The following is a 13721-nucleotide window of genomic DNA, read 5'->3' as shown; positions in this document are numbered from 1 at the left end:
GAACTATGAGCCCTCGCTATAAAAGGTAAAAAGTAGGGATAATTTTATAAAACTAAAAAAATTAGGAGCCCTTAGTTATAAACTTTGATCGAAAACTCAAAATAGGGCCTATAAAACAAAAATATATTCTACTATTTTGAAAAATTAATTTAATTTTAGATTAATAAATCATAGAAAAATGATTAAATTGTGTGATCTTAGTTATAAAAGCAAAAAACTATGGATTTTTTTATAAAATAAAAAAATTAGGAATTCTTAACTATAAACCTTGAGCAAAACTGAAAAATAAAACCTATAGAACGGAGATATATTACACTATTTTGAATAATTAATCTAATATTATATTAATAAAGCATAAAAATGACTAAATTATGATTTTTAATTATAAAAGTAAAAGATGAGGACTATTTTATAAAAATTAAAATTTTAGGGGCCCTGAGTAATTGCTCAGGTTGCACACCCTAAAGCCGGCTCTGGGTTAAAAAAAATTTAGAGTAGCGTTGGATGAAGTCATATCGAATTGAAAAAGTAATTCTACCTGACCATTCCTAAATAACACTATAATTATTCTTTATATATTTAAAAATAATTAAAATTATACTCTCTTTATATTATATTTTTTCAATTAAATAATATAAATGTATATATAGATCAAATCAAATCGTATGTAAATTTTAAATTTTAAAATTCAGATCGAGCTTTAGATCAAACGAAATCTTTCTAAACTTAAATCAGGGGAATGCGAATAAAAAGATTTAATTATTAAAATAAATTTAAATATATCAAAATCCTAACTTCATCTGACCCATGTCATAATTATGTGAGGAGGACAACTTGGTGTTTTTGTAACGCCCCGAATCCCGGTCTAGAAGTATTAGGCTAACCCGAGATGGGCCTTGGTTTAATTCCTTAGCTTGTAGGAAGTTTTGACCCAAATTATAGAGGATGTAGGCTTGAGATAAGCCCAATAGAGATTAAAACGGGTGTTTCTAATCTGCAGTCAGTGTTGGAGGGACTAAGGAAACAATTATACCTTTGTTAAAAAAAAGTTGAAATCATTTAATTGAAGTTGATTTCACGTCTGTTTCCCTTCCTTATTTTCTCAACTCTCATTTGTCATTTTCTTCTTCCAAAGCTTCATCTTCATTCTTAGAAAACTTGAGAAAAGGTGGAAGCTTTAGTTTATCTCTAGTTTATCCTTTTAAACCAAGGTAAGAACCACATTCTACTCTTCCCAAGCATCATTTCAAGCCGACTCTTGTAAGGTTTGGTGATGGATGCCAAAAATCGGTTTTAAAGGGATTTAAGGAATTCAAAGAATCCATCTCATTTTCAGTGTTTCCTAACTATAGAAAGTGTTTTTAAACCCTTCTTAGCCTTCACTTTCAACTAGTAATCTTTGTTTTGAATCTTGTTTAATGAGGGAGGTTGGAGAAAGCTCCAAAGCTAAAGGGAAAGAGAAACCCACCCTTGGTTGAGCATTGGGTATTTTCAGCAGTTTAGCATCAAATGTAACTCACTATTGACTCAACTATACCATATGTAAGTCATTTAGATGAAATGTAGTAGGTTGCATAAGCTTGAAGCATCCCCATGGTAAATTTCATGTTTTAGAGTTATAAACATGTTTAAAGCCCTATTTATGCTCCTTTGTATCTTAATAAAACATTAATAATGTTTGGGGACCTCACTAAGGTTTTTTGGATAGTATAATAGGAGTTTTTGCACCTATTTTATGATATCTACAGGATAGGTTTTGATATTAGAGGGATAGTATCGAAACTTCGTGAGTTTTTGGGCAATAGTATCGATACTTTGGGCCATAGTTTTAAAACTCCCAGAAAGTTTCGAAACTAGGCAGAACATAATGTTTAAAACTATCAGTACTTATATAAAGTATCGAAACTTTTTAGGAGTATGGATATTCTTGGGTTAGTATCGATATTTTCAGTTTTTTTGGACAAAAAGACCAGTTTTAAGGGAATTGGACTCGAAGTACTCCAACCCTTCAGTATATCCTCAAATAAGACTTCAAGCGAGAACAATAATTAATATAATAACAGTAGAAACAGAAATAGCTAGGTTTAGATAAAACTAGCATTGTTTGAATACTCCAAAAAACAATCAGGACACCCGAGTCTCTTTTAGCAGAAATACGACAGTCGGTAGATCCAAGTCAATGCCATGACACTATAGCAGTCGACTGGGATCAGATGCCCCAAGAATCGATGGACTAAGTCAGTGGGTGTACATTCTGATGCAGAATTTTGGATCTCACCAAGGAGTACCCGATGGTGCTTCGGTAGTGCTAGAGGGGTGCGTGAGCTCCTAGATACAAAATCCCTCAGTCGCACCATGATGCCAGCCACAGATTAGCAGTCCAATAGTTGTATACTCAGACATGTGCCACTTTTCATTTCATGTAGTGAATGCATATATTATAGTACAATTTTTTGTGAGGCACTGAGCTCGTAAGCTCGATGTTCGAAATGTGTTTTCATACGTAGGTTCTTAGGGGCAGATTGTGGGGAGCTATCGTCATCGGATATTCCAGTGTAACATAGCAGATTTCCAGAGACCTCTCAGAGTACGTCTTGAGTCATCTTTAGAGGGCATGTACTGCTATAGACCTTGTTATATATTTAGTCATAACTCCAATATTTTGTATTATTTTGCGGATATATTTTGGGAGCTCCCTATTATTTGTAAACCCATTTTATTTCTATGTTTTTATATTACATTATGGATGTCTAAATTTTAGATATTTACAAACAGTATTAAAAGAAATTTTTGGGTCACTTTTTGGTAGTCCCATGTAACATTATATCTAGGGATCTTCAAGTCTAATTGGACTAGGGTGTTATATTTGGTGGTATCAAAGCGTCCATGTTTAGTCATTTCTAGGATCTGTGGGTTAGAGTCTATAAGTGTCTATATACGTACATGCCTCTAGAGAGACCAAAGTACTTAAATGATTGTAGTGACGATAATAAATACCTTCATTTTCTAATTTCATATAGACCATATGGAAGACGACCCAAATTATAGTTAGGATGGAAGAGATGAGTATCATGCCTCACCACCACCCAATATTAGTGAGGGATTTATTTCTAATACCTATGAACGCCAGTATCCAACAGATGTATGGATTGAGGAGGCTATCTTCTTCAGGGACCTTACCTCCATACTTAGGTAGATAGCTAGGTCTCTCCCTAGTTCTTCAGCTGTACCACATCCCCCACTAATACCCCCAGCTCAGTGAGTGCCCATTCCCAAGAGTCCCCAGTAGAGCGACTCTGTCGATATAAGACCACCGAGTTCTTCAGTTCTGGTGATGATGATCCTATTGCGGCGGATTAGTGGCTCAGAGAGATGCTTTGTACCCTCAGACAATTGCATCTCTCCCTAGTGGGTAATTTAGAGTGTGTCATATTTCTGTTTAAATGTGATGCGATAGAGTGGTGAGAGACTGTAAAGTTGGCGATGGAGCCAGAGATGTCTACTTGGGACTAGTTCTTCACCCAATTCAAAGAGAATTACATTGGACAGATCCATACCAAGACCTAATGGAGCAGTTCCTACACTTGACTTAGGGGGACTGCTTAGTGGTGGAGTATGAGCGAGAGTTTCTCTGGCTTAGTAAATATGTCGCAGAACTGATCCCGACTGAGGAGTATCGCTAATATCAGTTCAGATAGGGCCTTCGGGGTGACATTTTGACCCATCTTGCAACAAATCCTCCTAAATTCTTTGCTCAACTATCCCACCATGCGAAAACAGTTGAGAGGGCACTAGATAGCAAGACTAGGTAGTCCAGTGAAGCTATAGGACAGGTCAGGAGAGTCGCTGAGTCAGCAAGGCCTTCTCAGACTTCAACCAAGAGAGTTAGAGACAGTCAGGGTTCTTTAAGGCCCCCAACAATGCAATCCTGAAAGATCAGGCAGAGTTCAGGTCGTGGAGTCAGGTCTGACTCGAGGTGGATGCCATTAAACTTAGTGTTTGAGAGTGTTGCTAATGATCCGACTGAATGGTTCACCTTTACCTCATGTTTTAGGTGCAGAAAAAGGTACACAGGGACATGTAGGATGGGGTATGGAGGTTGTTATAGTTGTTGCTGCATGGGCTATTTCACCAGAGACTGCCTAGGAGCTTAGGGCACAACATTAGTGGCGACTCAACAATTAGAACCATCAGTACAGAGATGACGAGGGCCAGCTAGAGGTGGCGATACGTCTGGGCAGCAGAGTCATGGGATGGCTAGATCTAAGACTGGGGTCGAGTCGAGAGTGGCCTTCGGGCAGTATGTAGTGCGATCCATAGAGGATTACGATGCGACAAATGTCATATCAGGTACCTTAACGATATTTTCTTTACCATTTACCACATTGATAAACCTCGATTTCACATATTTTTACATCTGCTCCAACTTAATTCAAGAAATATAAATCCCTGTAGAGAACCTAGATATAGGTGTTCAAGTCTCTACCCCACTAGGTTTAGAAGTCTTGGTGGAAAAATTTTTCAAACAATGCCAAGTGAGGATTCAGGATCAGACCTTTCCAACAGACTTTATGGAGTTACCCTTCATGGAGTTTGACTTGATCTTAGGGATGGATTGGTTAACCGAGCACGATTTCAGTTTAAGGTGCAAATCCAGACAACTTAAGCTCAGAGCCATTGATGAAACCAAGATGGTGATTATTAGTGAAAGATCCCGTAAGACGAGGATTATTTCAATTTTGAAAGCCTAAATGATGATCGACCATGGGTGTGAAGCCTTCTTAGCTCACGTGGTCGACACCTGAATTTCAGTACCTACACTCGGGGATATCCAAACAGTGCGAGACTTTCTCGATATGTTCCCAAAGGAATTGTTGGGTTTGCCACCCGAGCGTAAATTATTGTTCGACATTGAACTAATGCCAGTTCAGCACTGAAGTCCATTACTCCCTATCGTGTAGCACGGACTGAACTCAAGGAGTTAAAAGCTCATATTCAGGAGTTACTATAGAAGGGTTTCATCTGGCAATGTATCTCTTCTTAGGGAGTGCTTATCTTATTCGTTAAGAAGAAAGATGGGTCGAAGAGGTTGTGCATCGAATACAGGCAGTTAAATAAGTTGACCATCAAGAACTGTTACCCATTCCCCAGGATAGACGAGCTCTTCGACCAGCTCAGAGGGGCATGTGTCTTCTCAAATACTGATCTACGATCAGGATAGTATCAGTTGAAATTCAAGGACAAGGATGTGGCGAAGACGACTTTTAGAACAAGGTACAGTTATTATGAATTCTTAGTAATGTCGTTTGGGCTTACCAACGCCCCAACGACATTCATAGACCTAATGAATCACGTCTTCCACCCATTCTTGGACCATTTTGTGGTGGTGACTATAGTCTATATCCTAGTGTACTCCCAATTGGAGGGAGAACATGAATAGTATCGGCGTATTGTTCTCCGGACCCTTAAAGACAGACAGTTGTATACCAAATTTGGGAAGTGTTAGTTTTGGCTATTGAAGGTGGCATTCTTAGGTTATGTCGTTTTAGCTGACGACATCAGAGTCAACCTTAAAAAAATTTGGGCTATAGTTGAGTGGGATCCCCCTAAGAATGTTTTAGATGCACGTAGCTTCCTTGGGTTAGTCGGGTACTATCGTCGACTTGTTTAGGGTTTCTCGATTATAGCAACCTCATTAACCAAATTGCTTTAGAATGAAGTTCCCTTTGTGTGGGATGAAAGCCAACAGGAGAGCTTCGAGCAGTTAAAGGTCATTTTGACCCAAGCCCTAGTGTTGACCCAACCAGAGTCGGGTAGAGACTTTACAGTTTTCAGCAATGCTTCTTTGAATAGGCTTGGATGCATCTTGATGCAAGAAGGTAAAGTTTTAGCTTATATGTCCCATCAATTTAAGTCTCATGAGCATAATTACCCTAATCATGACCTTGATCTAGTAGTAATAGTGTTCGTTTTGAAGATTTGGCGACACCATCTTTTTATTGAGAAGTATTATATCTTCACCGATCACAAGAGTCTCGAGTATCTTCTCACTCAGAAGGAGTTTAAACTTAGACAGTGCATATGGTTTGAGTTGCTTAAGGACTACGTCTATGTGGTAGATTATCATATGGGAAAGGTGAATGTAGTAGCAAACGCATTGAGCAGAAAATCAATGACTGAGTTATGAGCCCTCCTAGCACGTTTGAGTTTATCCAGTGATGATGGTTTGCTAGTCGAATTACGATTCGAGCTAGAGTTGATAGGTGAATTCAAAAGGAGGCTACAACGTTTAGATGACCGGTTGAGAAGTTAGATCGATCAGGTTCGCCAGGGAAAGACCTCAGGTTTTGAGCTTCGAAATAGAGATGTGTTATACTTTAGGGGTCAGTTATGCGTACCCACAGCTGCTTGGTTACGTATTAAGGTTCTCCATGAAGCACATTGCAGACCACTCTCCGTACATCTAGGCAGTAACAAGATGTACCAGGAGCTTCGTAGATTGTTCTATTAGTCAGGCATGAAAAAGGAAGTATCAGAGTTTGTCTCTAGATGTCTAGTGTGTCAGTAGGTTAAAGTGGAACACCAGGTTCCCTCAGGCTTACTTAATCCCATTCAGATACTTCAGTGGAAATGAGACAGGGTGACCATGGACTTTGTGACTGGGTTACCAATGACTAGACAGAGACATGACATAGTTTGGGTCATAGTAGATCGCCTAACCAAATCATCTCACTTCCTCCCAATTAGGATGAACTATATCTTAGATAGGCTAGCTCAGTTGTATATCCGTAAGATAATGAGGTTGTACGGTGTACTGACTTCCATTATTTCATATAGGGATCCTCGTTTCACTTATCACTTATGGAAAACTCTTAATGGGTATTTAGGCACCTGATTACACTTCAGTACAACTTTCCATGCTCAGACATATGGCCAGTTTGAATGAGTTATCCAGATTCTCGAGGACATGCTCAGGTGTACTATCATCGATTTAGAGGGTAGTTAGGAGGACCACTTGTCGTTAATGGAGTTTTCCTACAACAATAATTTCTACTCGAGCATTCAGATGGCTCCATATGAGGCCTTGTATGGGCAGAAGTGTAGGACTCTACTCTGTTGGAATGAACTCAGTGAGGGTAAGATTGTAGGTCGAGACTTAATTAGAGAGACCAAGGATAAGGTTTGATTGATTCAGAATTGACTTAAGGAAGCTTCATATAGACATAGGTCTTACGTAGATTTAAAGCGTAAGAATATCAAGTTCGTAGTTGGGGATAAGGTATTTCCCAAGGTTTCCCCTTGGAAGAAGGTGCTCCACTTCGGGCACAAGGGAAAGTTGACTCATTGTTTCATAGGACCTTACGAGGTGCTTGAGAGAATTAGATCAGTGACTAATAAACTAGTTTTACCATCAGAGTTGGAGCGCATTCAAAATGTGTTCCATATATCTATGCTCAGAAGATACCGTTCCAATCCTTTATAAGTCATACCTTTAGAACATATCGAGGTCAACTCATATATGACCTATTCAGAGGAACCAGTCAGAGGAACCAGTCAGAATCTTAGCTAGATGTCAAACTCCTATATGTTTGATAGAGTTGCATGATAGGACAACTTTGGGTCCATACTTGGTTCGAGAGTCTAAAGTTACTGTCAGACTGATCCGTGATCGCTTAAGAGAGGCATTTGATAGGCATAAATCATACGCAGATAAGCGACGGAAGGATATCGAGTTTGAGGTTAGGGATCAGGTTTTTCTCAAGTTATCTCCATGGAAGAAAGTATTGAAATTTGGATGTAAGGGTAAACTGAGTCCGAGATTTATTGGGCCATATCGTATTCTAAAAAAAGTCGGACCTGTTGCTTATCAGCTTGAGTTGCCTCCCCATCTCAGTCGTATTCATAATATTTTTCATGTGTTTATGTTAAGGTGATACCGTCCAGATCCAGATCACATCATTCAGGTTCATGAGGTAGAGCTGAGACTTGATTTGTCATACGAGGAGGAGCATGTTCAGATTTTAGAAAGGGATGAGCGTGCTCTTCGGAATAGGTATATTCCAATGGTTAAAGTTCAGTGGAGTAACTGTGGCCCCTCAAAAGCTACTTAGGAGATATTGGAGTCAATGGAGGCTTAATTTCCTCATCTATTTTCATAAGGTAAATTTTGAGGATGAAATTTCTTGTAGATGGGGAGAATTGTAACAACCTGGAAAAGTAGAATTTTTTTATAATTGTGTAAATTGGCAAAATTTGAGGATTAAATTAAAAGTTTTCAAAACTTGTAGGCCATTTTAGAATTGAATGAAATTCAGGGACCAAACCCTGAATATACCATTAGAGTGTCGGTAGAATTTTGGTTATATATGTGTGCAATTGGTTTCTGCAAAATAGAAACTAATTGATCAAATTACCTCCTCCAACGCCCAACTTCCAAACCCGATCCTGATGTCGTCCGGCCACCGATCGACTATTTGAAACCACCATTGCGTTCGTCATCAATCGATGAACAATCCCTGTAAAACAATTAAATTGAAACGCTGTCAAACGCCATGAATTTCGATTCAAAGTCTCGACGTTTTTTTAGCCCCACCGTCGAAGAAAATGTTCAATTAATCTTCGATCGTTGCTCCGTTTTTGACACCTCCCGCACCATCGAGTTCCTTGTGTCATTCTGAGTTCACCCGTATACGTGGCGTCTCCATGGTAGCTGGCGCATGAGGGAGGTGAAGCGGTTAAAGTTTCAGGCTTGTTGAAATCAAGCTCTCTGCCGTTCAAAATTGTTAATCGAGCTTTGTAAGTGCCTCAAAATCGCATAAAATAATTTTAGGAAATTTTTTTGTAATTTTTCCAGCACCAGAGGAGGTCTCATGCTTCGCCCTTACGCGTGGGGGAGCTTTGAAATAGGTTATAAGTAGTTTGACCAGTCCGAATCGGTTCGACACGTTTACCCGACCCGACCCGTTGACCGATGACATTGACCAAAAAGTCATTTTTTTCGAAAAGTCATAATTTAGGTTTTTCGACATCCTGAGTACGAATCCGAAGTCCGTTTTTAGAAATTCGAATCTGAAAGCCTCGAAATCGTCAATCAAAACCGTTGACTTTGACTTTAACCAAAAAGTCAATTTTTGAAAAGTCATATTTTATGTTTTTCGACGTCCTGAATCTGATTCCGAAGTACGTTTTGCCAAATTCTAACCCGAAATCCCAAAATCCCAAAATCGAGCTCGTTAACCCAAAAATGCTTAGTATTTTTAGCATTTTTGATTATTTATTTGAGATATGGTTATGGAATTAATCCAATAAGATATTTTATGAAGGTACTTGTGTTTCACCTAAGTGAGAATCAGTTAGGCCCGATATTGTTCGTTCGTCAAATCCGCCCAAACCGCGTACTACGAGAATTACCTGTAGGTTTTCATAAATTATTTAAATAAAGGTTAAGATTATTCATATTAAGATTTTAATATGAATTTTTCCGATTCGTAGGATCTAGAGCTGTAGCAGAGCGTGATCGACAGACTCAATAGTAGGCTTCCCTATCCGATTACTCAGTCTGTTACAGGTGTGTTTCCTGACGGTGTTATCTAATTATTTTTAAATTATCTATATGAATTGTTTTATATTTCTGAGGATACTAAATATTTTTATTAGAAAATATTCGATGTTGTGAATAATGTTTATTTAATGTCTGATTTACCATATATTTCTGATATGGTTTATAGTTACGGTATTTTTGTACCTGATTTCTAAATATGGAACATTTTCATATTTTAATGGATTAATTACCGTTTTTACTCCAATACATACATGTTATTATTGTCACTGGGGGTATGATTGAAGGAAGTATTTCAGGTTCCTTTGCTGTGTGCAAGGGTAAGCCTTACAGTTTCCCAGGTTCCTTTGTTGTGTGCAAGGGTAAGCCTTATAGTTTCCAAGGTTCCTTTGCTATGTGCAATGGTAAGCCTTATAGTTTCCCATGTTCTTTTACTGTGTGCAAGGGTAAGCCTTACAGTTTTCCTAGGCTCCTCTGCTTTGTGCACAGGTTAACACTTACCGGTGTACAGGTGGGTGTACGGTTCGGGTGAACCTACACATTCTGGTGATTGGATGGGGTAGTGTTCATGTTTTTAAAACATGTTTGATAAATTGATTGTTTTCTTATGAATTACTTTGATCTATATGTTTTTATACACCACAAGAGCACACTGAGCTTTTTAGTTTATTCTGTAAATTTTACCATTTTCAGATAACAGCATACCGTAATCTAGCAGATTTGGCATCAGGGGAGATCAACTACCTTTACTTTTGTATGACCGTATATATCTATATGTTTTTCAGTTGTATTTGGTGACATGTATTTTGCTATCATTTTTGGATATATCTGTATTACCGATATTTTGTTCTGTAAATGTTTTATACGGTTTTTCTGTGGTATTTTGATATGTATGTGTTTTATATGGTTTTCTAAAATATGTATTCATATATGTTTATTGTATAAATATTTATTATGGATAAATTTCATATGTTAATGAAACATGGATTTCAATATTGTTTTAAAATAAAAAGAACTTCTGAATGTGATACGTAATCACCTAGAAATAAGCATAACCTCCAGGCCGGGTCTAGGTGGTTACATATTTTATGCTCTATGCAGGATGAGTTTTGATACTAAAGGGATTGTATCAAAACTTGTTCTTCTTCTCGGGAAAACTCGTGAGTTTTTGGACAAGAGTATCGATACTCTCAAAAGAGTATTGATACTTTGGGTCATTGTTTCGAAACTCCCATAAAAATTTAAAACCAGGCAGAACATAATGTTTAAAAGTATCTACACTTAAATAAATTTCAAAACTTTTCAAGAGTATCGATACTCTTGGGTTAGTATCGATACTTTTCAGTCTATTTTGGACAAAAATCCAGTTTTTAAGGGAATTAGACTCAAGGTATCCCAACCCTTTAGTATATCCTCCAATAAGACTTCAAGCGAGAACAATAATTAATATAAGGATAGAAGAAACAAAAATAGCTAGGTTTAAATAAAACTATCCTTGTTTGAAAGCTCGAGAAAATAATCAGGACACTCGAGCCCCTTTTAGAAGAAATACGATAGTCAGTGGATCCAAGTCAGTGCCACGACACTATAGTAGTCGACTGGGCGCAGATGCCCCAAGACTCGATGAAGTAAGTCGGTGGGTGTATATTCCGATAAAAAATTCTGGATCTCACCCATGAGTACCCGATGGTGCTTCGGTAGTGCTAGAGGGGTGCGTGAGCTCCGAGATACAAAATCCCTTAGTCGTATCATGATGTCAGCCACAGATTAGCAGTCCAGTAGTTGTACACTCATACCTATGATATTTTCATTTCATGTAGTGAATGCATATAGTATAGTACAGTTTTTAGTGAGACATTGAGCTCGAAAGCTCAATGTTTGGAATGTGTTTCCGTACGCAAGTTCTTAGGGGAAAATTGTTGGGAGTTATCGTCATCAGATATTCTAGTGCAACAGAGCAGATTTTCAGAGACCTCTCAGAGTATGTCTTGAGTCATCTTTAGAGGGCATGTACTGTTATAGACCTTGTTATGTATTCAGTCATAACTCTTTTGAAACTCATTATTTTGTATTTTTTGCGGGTTTATTTTGGGAGCTCCCCATTAATTATAAACTCAATTTATTTCTATGTTTTTATATTACATTATGGATGTCTAAATTTTAGAGATTTACAAGCAGTGTTAAAATAAAAACAAATTGTCACTATTTCGGTAGTCCCATGTAACATTGTAATCTAGGGATCTTCAGGTCTAATTGGAGTAGGGTGTTAAAGTTTTCCTCCCCATGAAGATCAAATCAAAGCTATGCCTACCACACAAATTATTATAAATTTTATTGGGAAATATAATTCTAAACATCCTAGAAAATTATATTTCTTTTGAACCAAACATAGAAAATTATAATTAACCAAATAGGAATATGCATGTTCATTTCTTATTTGTTTTCTTTCCTATAAAAAGTTCCAATAATAACACTAACTTTGATTCTCAACATTTTGCATTTCTTCAATCAACTGTTTATTAAAACATTGTTTTCTTTCTCAAAACTAGAATAGGGGTATGCTGCTAAGAAGTTCTTCAACTCCGGTTCTTGGATCACTCATATCTTACATAGCTGCTGATAGTCCTAACAACAACAATCACCACCATGAAACCATAACCCCCTTAAGGTGCTACCCATCAAGCTTATTTCATGGCAACAGACTCTCATTTCATCCATCTCCAGGCTCAGTCCACCTTTCTACACTAGTTTCTTGTGGTTCCTCTCCTATATCCCCTTCTATCATCGACCAAAGTTCGGATTTCGAAATCAAAGGTTTTCGTCGGGCGTAATCTGATGGGAACTTGGAAGGACTGGCCTATTCTGCTTGTAATGGTAATGATGAATTTTACAATCAGAACCAACACAAGAAGTTGTCTGCAAGAAACAAGTGCTTGGTGTTGCAAACCATACCATCCTTTTCATTTTATAATTCAGGCTCGAGGCGTGAGGAAGAAGACGAGAATGATTCCGAAGGAGAAGAAGAAGAGGTAATGGCTGGAGTAAATGGTAGTAGTTATGGATTCAACTCAATCAGCTTGGAGAAACCGTCATTGAATGAGCAGGTTACAGTCAGTGATGAAAAAGGGTTAGTGGGTGTAGAAATGTTTCTTTCTATAGGACTTGAGGCATCCATGGATGATGGTGACAGGAGGGGTGGCGATTGGGGAGGCAGTGGAGGTGATTTTAACTCAGCATACTCTAATGGAGATGGTGAAATCGAGGAGTATTACAAGAGAATGGTGAAGGAAAATCCAAGGAACCCTATATTTTTGGGGAATTATGCTCAGTTTTTATATCAGGTGTGTTTTCGATTACTAGTTTACACTTAATTCACCTTTCCATTTTCTTTCTTCTGATATGGTAATCACTGAGAGCATTTTTTAACAGTCAAAAAGAGTATTACAGTCGAGCCATTCTAGCGGATCTGAAAGATGGTGAAACCCTATCGCAATATGCCAAGTTAGTATGGGAGCTACACCGTGATGAAGAAAGAGCTTCAAGCTACTTCGAATGAGCAGTTCAAGCCTCTCCTCAAGATTGGTAACCGTAATTTTCTTTCACTCTTCACCATTGTTTCCCTAATATGTATATTGTAATCTACATTATTGGAGTATGTAGAATGCTAGTATGTGCATTGAGTGAGCTTTACTCTGTGTGTGTGAGTTGTTATGGTTATTAAGAATAGTGACGTATGAAGTTTGTTATGGATGTTATTACAGGTAGTTGTGAGATTGAGTAAGCTTGAAGTCATGACTACTATATAAGCTAGTTGTGTTGTAGTTACAGAGATGGAATAATAATAAAACCAGCTGATATTCATTTCTTCTTATTCAACTTCTCAACATGGTACCTTTCGCCAAGGTTCTGGGCATTTTGTTTTCACGCTTCTAGATTTTCTTTCTTTCTGTTTCTTCACTCATGGAGTCGAGCATTGTAGTTGAACGAGTTGAATCGAAGAGACCTAAAGCCAACGAAGAAGCCAAGATCGAGGAGACTATCATCTCCGGCGATGACTTCAACTTAGAGAATGACAAGAAACAGATTATCGTTGATGTAGTTGTCACCGCCAATCACCATGCCGAGGTTGCTCTCACCATTTCTCCAACAGTAACTGTCGAGT

The sequence above is a fragment of the Hibiscus syriacus genome, unplaced genomic scaffold (assembly GCF_006381635.1).
Source record: "Hibiscus syriacus cultivar Baekdansim isolate YM2019G1 unplaced genomic scaffold, ASM638163v2 tig00111097_pilon, whole genome shotgun sequence".
NCBI classification, from domain to species: domain Eukaryota; kingdom Viridiplantae; phylum Streptophyta; class Magnoliopsida; order Malvales; family Malvaceae; genus Hibiscus; species Hibiscus syriacus.
This window is presented reverse-complemented; position numbering follows the sequence as displayed.